Consider the following 11,168-nt stretch of genomic DNA (forward strand, 5'->3'; position numbering starts at 1 on the left):
ATTCTCATACACAATTTCAACAACATGCTGTATTTTTAATGAGAAACCAAAGGAATCTGATTTTTTTTAATGTGTCAGGAATATTTATTCTCTAGAAAAAACTGAAGATTACAGATCTCAAATCTAAAATATCTAAAATGTGCGTGTGTTTCTTCCTACCTAATCAGAAAAAGAATGTGCATAGGATGGAGAATATCACAGCAGAATCTATGTTATATGCAAAAATATTCAAAATTCAAATATTTTGAGTTCAAAAATCATTACTGGGGACAAGTCAAACCATATGAAAATGCTGATATATATCTACCATGTGTTTTACAAGCATGAGACTTGGAGTCAGATAGAACTTGCTTTCGGTCCTAGCTGCATTGTTTACCACTATGCACAAGTTCCTTAAGCCTGCGGTCCCCAACCCCCGAGCGAGGCCCGGTATCTGTCTGTGACCTGTTAGGAAACAGGCCGCACATCACCACCCCCCACCTACCCCCTGGACTGTGGAAAAACTGTCTTCCATGAAACTGGTCCCTGACACCAAAAAGGTTGGGGACCACTGCCTTAAATTTTCTGCCTTCACAGTTTCAACATCTGTGCAATGCAGGAGATGAAATCAGCTTCCCAGGGTCATTGCTACGCCAGGCCGTCTGCCAGGTGTAGGCTATCTCAACTGACACCCCACAAGTAAAAGGCAAGGAAACCTTCAGACATTTTGGGAAACCAAAGCTTCTTTCTTCTCTCTTCCCACAGTTTGTCTAGGCCAGGTTTTTCCTTCCTTTAATTAAGCCTGAAAAACTGCCCCAAGCAAGAGGGATCGAAAGACAATACTCCTTCAAAAGGAAAAATCAAAAAAATCTATCTGTGAGATAATTTCTTCAATCCAGACTTATCTGCAATGTAGAGAATTTCCTTTCTTTTCCTATTCTTTTCTTTTCTTTTCCTTCTTTCTTTTTCTTTCATTCTCTTCCTCTTTCTTTTTTTCTGCCTTTCACAAGAATAACAGGATTATTTTACCTTTGTCTACTACTAAAATAAGACAAAACAAAACAAAAACTCTGTTCAACTGTTCCTTAATCTGGACTGTTCCTTATTCAATCTTGCAAACAAGACTTGTACTCTTGCCAGGGCTCGTAAAACATGTGTTTCAATTCTTATTCTCACCTCCACTCCTGTTCCTACCTAGCCTAGTTCTACCACCCTGACCCCTCTCCCCACTCAGAAGATCTTGATGCTTTCAGTGGCCATGTTGGCCCAGCCTGGCTTCATGCAGACACACTGGTCTGAGTGAGCCGTGATAACAACAACAAAGAGGGGGCAGGCAGGTTTCTAGTCTCACTTCATCTTCACAACAATCTTGCCCTGTAGTTACTATTTTATTCCCTTTACAGATAACGAATCTGTAGCTAAGAGAGATGGAATAGCTTTCCCAAAGCTCCATGTCTGTCTCCCTTCAGAATGCCCTACAGCTAGAACGGTCTCTATAGAGAATAACTGACATCATGCCACTCCTGTGCTTGAAACTCTCCAGTGATTTCACGTTACGCTTTCCGGAAAGTCCAGACTCCTTCCCAGAGCCTGCAAGACCCATCATGGTCTGGTCCCTGACTTCTCCAAGCCAGCCCGGCTTGTTCCCATCTTGAGACCTTTGCCCTTGCCACCCCCTCTGCCTGGAATGCTTTTCCCCAGACCCACCCACAGATGACTCTTTCTTGACATTCCATGCCACTCTTTCACAAGGGCTTCGCTGACCACCCAATCTATAACAGCTCCTCACCTCATTCCAACCCTGTTTTATCTTCTTCATTGCACTTACCACTTTTTTGAAATTTAATTATTTTTTTCTATTAGGTTACTGATTTGTGGTCTAAGCTTCCTAAGGATAGGGACCTTTGGTCTTGTCATTACTATATCTCCAGTGTCTAGCATAATGTCCTACAATAGTAAGTGCTGAATGATTATTTAATGAATAAATGAATGGGAGCTGTCTTAGTCCATTTTGTGCTGCTATAAAAACCACAGACTAAGTAACTTTTAATGTAGTGGTTCATAGTTCTGAAGGCTAGAATGTCCAATATCAAGGTAGCAGGATCTTCTGAGGGCCTACTGGCTGTATCATTTTGTTAATAGAAAAAAATCTAAAGTCTGTAAAATAATTTAAAAAGGCTTATTCTGAGTCAAATATGCGTGACTATGGCTTGGAGCCACATACAAGAATCCTTGAGCAATGGTCTAGCCATGGTTGGGTTACAGTTTGGTTTTATATATTTCAGGGAGACAGAAATTACACATAAAGTCATAAATCAATACATGGAAGTTGTACTTTGGTTTGGCAAAAAAAAATCAGGATATCTCAAAGCAGGGCATTACAGGTTATAGGTGAGTTTAAAGATTCTTTGATTTGTAATTGGTCAAAAAAATGAAGCTTTGTCTAAAGACTTAGAATGTTTTAAGTTAAGATACGGAAGTCTGTTAATCAGAGACAAACCACCAGACATATACACAGATTTAAGTGATCTGTTAAGTAAATTGAGCACCTACAGTTGTGGTTTAAGCTTTGTCTTGCATAGCCTTAGGCCTGTTAATGAGTTATAAAGGACATCTCCAAGAAAGCGGGGTGGGGGGCAGGTGAATGGTGAGGCATGTCTGACCTCCCTTCTCATGGCCAGCAACTCAGCTCAGCTTTAGGATATTTCTAGGATTCCCTTGATCAACAGAGGGACTATTCAGTCAGCTGGGGGGGGGGGGTTGCTTAAGATTTTATTTTAGTTCACAATTTCATGACAGAAGGGGGGGCTGAACTTACCCTTTTATAATAGCATTAATCCATTCATGAGGATGGAACTCTTGTGATCTGAATACTTCCCATTAGTCCCACCTCCCAACATTGTTGTATTGATGATTATGTTTCCAATACATGAGTTTTGGAGGGGACAAAACATTCAAACCACAGCAGCAGTATTTAAAAGAGGTCAGTTTAGGTTTCCACGGAGTTTTAGGTTTGGCTCCTAGTGACCCTGGCATCCTACTTTAATAGGAACCACCCAAACAAGAGCCCAAACTCTAAAACCTAATGCTAAAATATAATTCTTTAAAAGGTTAAAAACATCACTTACTCTCAAACAAATGTAAAATAAACATGAGTCAAAGACTTTATTTAACTCATTAATTAGTGAGGAAACCAGTAAGATGTTAAAATCAATTCAAATGAGAATTTGAAGAACAGAGACATGTTGGCAATTGGTAATGCTGACATAAATTTGCTAATAGGTATGAACCTAATTAATATCCTATCAGATTTAAAAATGTAATGTTTAGGATCATTTTTTTTTTCTGGAGAATAGGAATTGTCTGAGGGAGAATTGGAGGGGAGGCACCCTCAGGAGATGACTCTAACATTGAGCAATGCAATTACACGGTAAGCCTGAGATTCCACTGAGACTTCATTTATATAAAGCTCAGGCAGTGAATTCAGTGTTTTTTCTGGTCATTTAACTGGAAGATAGATCTATGGCTGATATGCCACTTTTATCACTTTCCTAATTCTTGCTAGAGGTTGACCCTTTTCACAAAGTTATAATCTTAGTCACTAAATACTGAAGGGAGGGTTGCAGGGTCCTCCACCGCTATGCATTTGGTAGTAATCCCAGTCCAGCTCCAGAATAAGTGAAATATAAATTCATCTGGAGAGAAGCTAATGATTATTCTAATGCTGTTCCCAAGGAAAGGAAATAGAGACTTGTGTCTGGGAGTGGTAGCTGCTTTAGGGGGAGCTAAGAGACTTCAGACCAGAGAAGTAAAATCCTAGGTGAAGTCATACAAGGAGAACTTTTTAGGGAATTGTTGAAGCAGGGGCAGTGAAGAGGGATTGACTCTAAAAGCTGGGTGTATGGAGAAGGGTGGGGAAATTTCATTGTAATCCTGAAGAGCTAGGACTTAGATACTACAAAAGGCAAATACAAATTAAAAATAATTAATTCTCCCTGTTGAAAATAAGGGTAGATAATTTCCCCCTCCTCCCGCCTTTACTTTCAGCATTTCTTTCTCTATACTTTACAAAGGCATGTAAATATTTTTAATGGCTAAATAAGCTTCTTACCAGTCTCACAGCTCAGGAAAGTTTCCTCAAGGACCTGAATGTTGTCTCTTTGAAATGTCCCATCTCCCAGTGTCCTGGGAGAAAATAGGCCCAACTTGTCAGCTGCCTGCAAATTGCAAAATCTACCTAATGTATCCTCCACTTGACTATAGTAAAAGAGTGATATTTCTTTGTGTATTTTCAATCACATTAGTGGGCAACCTGTGATGCATATCACTTTCTTGTTTCATACTTTTTTGATAACAGAATTGCTTTCTTTCTCTCTTACCATTATAGAGAGGTTTTCTGGATTTGGAGACATTTCATTTTTAATTATATTTCTCCTAACAGTAGCTTAAAACCCAGAGAAAGAGATAAACTTGGGATCCAAGAGAAAAGTTAGTGCTTTCCCAAAGTCCGATGAAACTGAAAATTTGCTCAGATTTTGACTGGAAAGTACAACACACACAAGGATGCTGAAGAAAAAAATAGCATGGTAATGTTAAATAACATTTATAGGAGGCCATTGGTTTGGACTAAGCCCTTCTCTAGATCCAACAGAACAAGCTAAAATGGAGTCACTCGTATATTCTTAGCTAACCCATTTGGCATAAATTCCTTTCCACCCATCCCTCCCTAGAAGTGCTTGCTTCCAATTTCTGCTGGAGACTACATTGCCCAGCCTGAGGTATGTCCAGCCTGCAGGCTAAAACCCTTTATAAAAAATAAAGCTCTCCTCTCCCAATTCATGAACCTTGTGATTCTTCAGTTGACAAAAGGAAAGTCACTATGAAATAAGGAATCTTCTTTTTGTTTTCTGTTTCTGCTTCCCTCAGCCTTTTTCTGTTAATAAAACTAATCTCCTCTGCTCAGCTCATTGGAACACCAATTCTGTTTTAGACAATGAGGGGTTGCCCAATTTTAGAATCACAAATAAAAGCCAATTAGATCTTTAAACTGAATTTGTTGTAATTTTGTCTCTTGACAGTAGTTAAAACCATGTTATCTTGGTCTTAGATACCCTTAGGTTCAGGATCAAGTTTTACCACTTATTAGCTAGTTAAATTTCTTTCTCTGGGGCCAGGCTCAGTGGCTCATGCCTATAATTCTAGCACACTGGGAAGTCAAAGCAGGAGGATTGCTTGAGCTCAGGAGTTCGAGACCAGCCTGAGCAAGAATGAGACCCTGTCTCTACTAAAAATACAAAAATTAGCCAGCGTCATGGCATGGGCATGTAGTCCCAGCTACTTAGGAGGCTGAGGAAGGAAGATTGCTTAAGCCCAGGAGTTTGAGGTTGCAATGAGCTATGATGATGCCACTGCACTCTAAGTGGGCGACAGAGTGAGATTCTGTCTTAAAACAAAAAATTACTTTCTCTGAATCTCTGTTTTCATCTGTAAAATAAGAGTAAATAGCACCTACCACAGAGAGATTTCATAAGGATAAGATAATGCAAAGTACTTAGTACATTTTTACTGCATAGGATGAGTTTAGTAATTCTTACCTATTCATAGTATACAACCTTATCTATTTATAATAACTTCTAAGAGTTATTACAAAAATATGTTATATTTAAATTATTTTGAACTATCTTTAGAAATTAATGGCTGTTGAACTGTAACACAATGATCTATACATGGTCTCCCAAAATAGGAGACCAGGAGATCAGAAAATGGCAGCCCCAAATATGCTTCTTTGGCATATTGATTATTGTGACATAGTTATTTTGAGAAACTGCAGACAAAGGAGTAGTTCTGAAAAGTTGTCCTTTGTAAGGGAAATTTACATCTATGAAGGAAATATCTGTTTGAAAGGGTGTCTCCTCTCTGCACCAGGAAGAGAAAGAGGACTAAATCACGAGAGACTCTTATCAGTGGAGAAGGCATCAAATTAAATCTGTACAACAAACTTTACTTTTGCTTAAGGTGCTTTTTCTGGCCATCTCACCTTAAGCAGGACTTTTCCCATACGCTTTTTTCTTTGTTTCAGCAAATAATGGTATTTAAGCTTGAAGTTTAAGCTTTCTTTGAGATCTACTCTAGAGATTTACTCATGTCCCTAGGTTTTTTTCTCATGTATACCTGAGGTGTATGTTAATAAACTCCTGTTTGTTTTTCTCTTGCTAATATGTCTTTTGTTACAGGGAATCCTGGTTAAGAACCATGAAAGGTAGAGAGGAAATTATTTTTCCTCCCCTATAGTTCCAAGATTACCTGGCCCTGCAGTAATGCACACTGAACCATAGTAGACGTAGTGCAAGGTTTAAGGGAGTTGCAGAAGATTATAGATTGGGATTCTGGCAGAATAACTGTTTTTAAAAAAATACCTGATTGATCTCCTGGAAAGAGGCAGTAGGAAACTATTCATGCATTGCAAAATATGCAAAAACAAACGAGCAAACAAACAAAAAAAAATGCCAGTTTTTAGTGACACTGGGCTCTTGTTTGTCACATCCCTATCTTTCCATGGTCCTCTGACAGATGTCAGGAGCACTTTGATTGTGGACTCTGATATGGTGAGCATCACTCACCCTCAGACCATCAGCAGCAGTAAGTATGCCCTTTTGACCATGTGGGGCCTCTGGGAGAGTATGTCTGTCTATGGCATGAGACACTTCAGTGAGTTCCCAAATATTACTGACATTCCTAATAATTTCTGAAATAACAAGTTTTTTTCATATAAAACAGACATTATTTCTTGGAGCTCTCCCCAAAGTCAGTATTGGAAAAAGTTGACTACGGAGTCACAGAAACCTCATTAGGGAATCAGAACACCCAGGGAAACTGCTCAGAACATTTTTCAGAGCTCCTAAGAGTTGATGAAAGAAACTTCTTGCTCTGGTGGGTTTCTCCACAGTCAAGGAGCCCTGTGACAAAGCTGGCTTTGTGAGGAGGCCGTAGCTCTGGGGCTGGGCTGCCAGGCTGACTTCCAGACACAGAAGTGGACTCCCAAGCCTGTCCCCAGCTGGAAAAGTGGGACACATGCTAGAGGAAAAATCTAGTAGGAAGAAAAAGGCAGCTCATTAAATTGCCCACCACATAAAACACAGATAGTTTTAGAGATAGGGAGAAAGTGTAGTTTCTCAGATTCAGAAATAGTGGTTTCAAATATGTTCAACATACGGGGTCTGATTCAAAGTTGGAGGACTGATCCTCCACTCCCAAGGATTCTGCAGGGAACATATGTGCACAGATGCTACACACATCTGTTCTGACTAAATCAACACGTTAAGGGGGGAAATGAAATTTTAAGGCCTTTAAAATAGCACCAGTGGGTAGAAGAACTATTCAAAGGGGAATTTTTAAATGCCTCAAGTTGGAACTCTGAACTTTGAACTAAAAGAAGACCCAGTGTTTGCTACAGTGTTCAATCTGTGTTGAACTGTGAATTTTAATAGAATTCAATTTGATGATTAATACACTTTATTCTATGTCACTTTAGCTATAGACTAAAAAGTAATAACCGTTATTTTAGTCATATATGTTGCAACTGATAAAGGGAAATTCATTTAAGGAAGCATTTGTAGAGCCTAGGCAAGTGCTCTCTATAACACTGAATTTGAAAATATTTTATAATCAATGACAAAATTTACTCATTACAGCCTAGAGTTATTATATCTGTGGTGTGCTTTTTCTCCAAAAGAATATAAATATGCAAATTCTCATGATTGTGAATTGGCTTTTTCTATATTCTGGATGGTACCTTACCACCATGTGAATTATAAAACGTCTAGTGCTAATTACTCTTGCTCATTATCAGATGTGTTTTCCAATTGATATAGTGATTTGCTACAGAGCACATGACTCGACTAAAGGTACAAGGGCTTTGCAAGCTCCTTTAGAGAGTAACACAAGTCCTCTCACCAAAGTAGGGGTAGTTACAAACCAAGAGTAGTTAGAAAGTTAGTGCTGGCATTTAAATTAACTACTCAAGAGCATTATTGTTATTATAAAAATCACACTCACACCCTGCTGTATTTTATTCATATTGCTGTCCTTCTTTTACTTTATGAAAAGAATGTTTCCACTGTTTCTTTTTCCATAAATTGTCCCTAGACTTTTAACATTTCAAAACATTTTTTAAAATTTATGAGTAGTGAGTGTTGCTCTCAAGGCTCTTAAGTAAAGATTAATGAAACTTCAAAGATACGTACCACTTGTTCTAGTCATTTGGAGACACACAACCTTTTAATTTATAAGTATTCTGACTATTTTGGTCACACAGGCATTACTGTTAATTTATAAACATTTGAAACTATTACTCTATATTAATGCATTTGAAATGTCAGAAAGATAGTAGGCACACTTTAGAGGAATCACAAAAGCAATAGTTGTCACTGTTATACCAATATTCAAAGTAGTCTAGTGACAAGGATCATGTGCTTTCACACCCATAGCCCAGGTTTGATTCCTAGCCAGGGAACCAGTTCCTGCAGATGTAATATTTATAAAAAAATTGGTTTGGGCCGGGCGCGGTGGCTCACGCCTGTAATCCTAGCACTCTGGGAGGCCGAGGTGGGCGGATCGTTTGAGCTCAGGAGTTCGAGACCAGCCTGAGCAAGAGCGAGACCCCATCTCTACTAAAAATAGAAAGAAATTATATGGACAGCTAAAAAATATATATATATAGGAAAAATTAGCCGGGCATGGTGGTGCATGCCTGTAGTCCCAGCTACTCGGGAGGCTGAGACAGTAGGATCGCTTGAGCTCAGGAGTTTGAGGTTGCTGTGAGCTAGGCTGATGCCACGGCACTCACTCTAGCCTGGGCAACAGAGTGAGACTCTGTCTCAAAAAAAAAAAATTGGTTTGATATTTGTGTGATTCTTGATTTAGGGAGGTATTCATTTGTTACTGATCCTTTTCCCTTCCATGGGCAGCTTTTGATCTCCTGTCTCACTGTCTAAAATTTATGCCTAAATTAAAATAATCTTCCATGTGTGGGCACAAGGGATGGTCAGCCTTTGTGTGACGACAGTCAGCTGAGAAGCTGAGACCCTAGAGAATATGGTGGAACATAAATGTGGGTCGACTCCATTTGTGGCTAGCGAAACTTTCCTTTCTTTGGGCTACCTTGGGGGTGATTCTGGATCTTGTGAGGGCTGCCTTGCACCTCTTTGGAGATGCCTCATGTGTCTTTGGTTAAGTCATAACCTTGGTTGAGCCTTGTCGGTATTGGCAATTCACTTTGAGAGGCGCCTTTGGTTTAAAAGAAAAGAAAAAAAAAAAGGAAAATCAAAAGCCAGAAATATTGGCTGTTTATCCCAGGTAAAATCTGGTAATAAGAGATTTAAAAACATTTTTTAAAAGAGCTCTATGGTCAGAAGTCAACTTAATTAAAAGCTGATACTCCAGTTATAATTTTTTTAAGGACTTTCTACTTTTCTTCTCTTTTGGATCCTGTTTCTGGGAAATTTTTACATTTGACTAAAACCCCTTTTTAGTGACATGTTTGTTCCCTCTGTTTGTTTGCTTCCTTTCTTGTTGGTATGATTTTTGCTGGGAAAAAAATGTTAAAAAGCTTAAAATCTCTCCAAATTGGCTCCTCTGAGAATTGCTCTCCCATTTACCTCTAATCCTCCTTCCTCTTTGCCATCTTCAGTACTACATGAAGGAATCTAGGGAGGAGACTTCTGACAACTCTGAGACCCCCTAAGGGAACACAGAAAAAGGCACCACACATCCCCTTTTGGGAGTCTTCTGTTTTCCATGTGGAGTTCTCAGAATCATGGGCACATTTCTCTAAGGTCTAAAGCTCTGCTCTCTCTTGCACTGAGTTCCCTGATGTCTTTGGGGATAGGGGTACCAGGGATTACTTTGTACTGTGAGGGAGCACTTGACCTTTGTGTGTGCAATGGCTGGCAAGTAACTGGCAAGGACTGCAGGTTTGGAGCTGGCTGATAGTGATTGTCTCTGCAGGGGACTACTCTTTTTCTCTTTGTGTATAGTTAAGAAAGGCATGGTTTGAGCGTTTGGAGGCTGTGCAACCGCTCATCACTGAAGGATAAGACTCCCACGGGGGATGGGCTGATCGCAGAGTGGCTAATTGGCATTGGGTCACCCTCCAGCCTCAGGAGAATGTTTTTGCAGCAAGGTGTACTGTGGATGCATGGCAAGCCCCAATCATGACATTTCCCTCTTTGGGGAGGATCTAGGATTCAGTTTTAAAATGGGATCCTTGATGACTAGGAATCTAGATGCTCTGCCTTCTAGCTGCACCTACTTTTTACATATATAAGTATTAGGTCCCCCAAACTGTAAAGATTTTGATGGCCCTATTCATTAATGGATTCTGCCCTGCACTCAGTGGTCCAGTTGGAAAATGGAGACTAAATTAGAAGCTACCTATCTAAATGAAATTGATTCTTCTAATAAAATCCTGTGGTGAATTCCTATGTTTTTGTGTTCCTTGGCAACCATTTTTAATCTTCCTCTAACTAACATGCCAAAATTCTTCTTAAAAAAGCTTAAATTATCTTTCTGTGTTTTGAAATGCAAATTCGCTAACCTGTTTTCTCTAAAACGTGGTAAGGTCTTCAGCCGTGTGGAACAGATAAACTTTAATTTGTTCCATTTACAAGGACACAGTTTGACTCCAACTGTCCTTTTAAACTAGTGAATTTTACTGATCTCATGACTAAAATTTTAAAATCAAAGCTAAAACTTTTTATTTGTGTTTGTTGGTATTTTTATGAATACGTGTATACATGTCTGTTTGTATATTGTCTACATGGTAGCAAATTGACTTACAAATATATGAGTATTCATAAATTAAACAACTAGCTCAAAGGCTTTTCAAGTTTATGTTACTTTAGTAATCTTTGATAAATAAAACTAGTTTTTAAATTGTTGATAAAATAAAACAGAAATTTCTTCAGAATCTTAGACATTTTTGCCTGGGTCTACTGGTCAGATAAATTTATACTATCCCTGATAGATATTTTAAGGTCATAAAAGTGTTACTTTTGTGATATTTTTGATACTTTTGATTTGTCTGTGAGCTTATGTCTTTGGTTTTGAGCCCTTAGATTCTCACCATAATGGCTATGGTGAGATCTAGGGACATATGTGTGTCCAAAGCAGAGGCAGAGCAGATCCAAGCC

The sequence above is a fragment of the Eulemur rufifrons genome, chromosome 7 (genome assembly GCF_041146395.1).
Source record: "Eulemur rufifrons isolate Redbay chromosome 7, OSU_ERuf_1, whole genome shotgun sequence".
In the NCBI taxonomy this organism is placed as follows: Eukaryota; Metazoa; Chordata; class Mammalia; order Primates; family Lemuridae; genus Eulemur; species Eulemur rufifrons.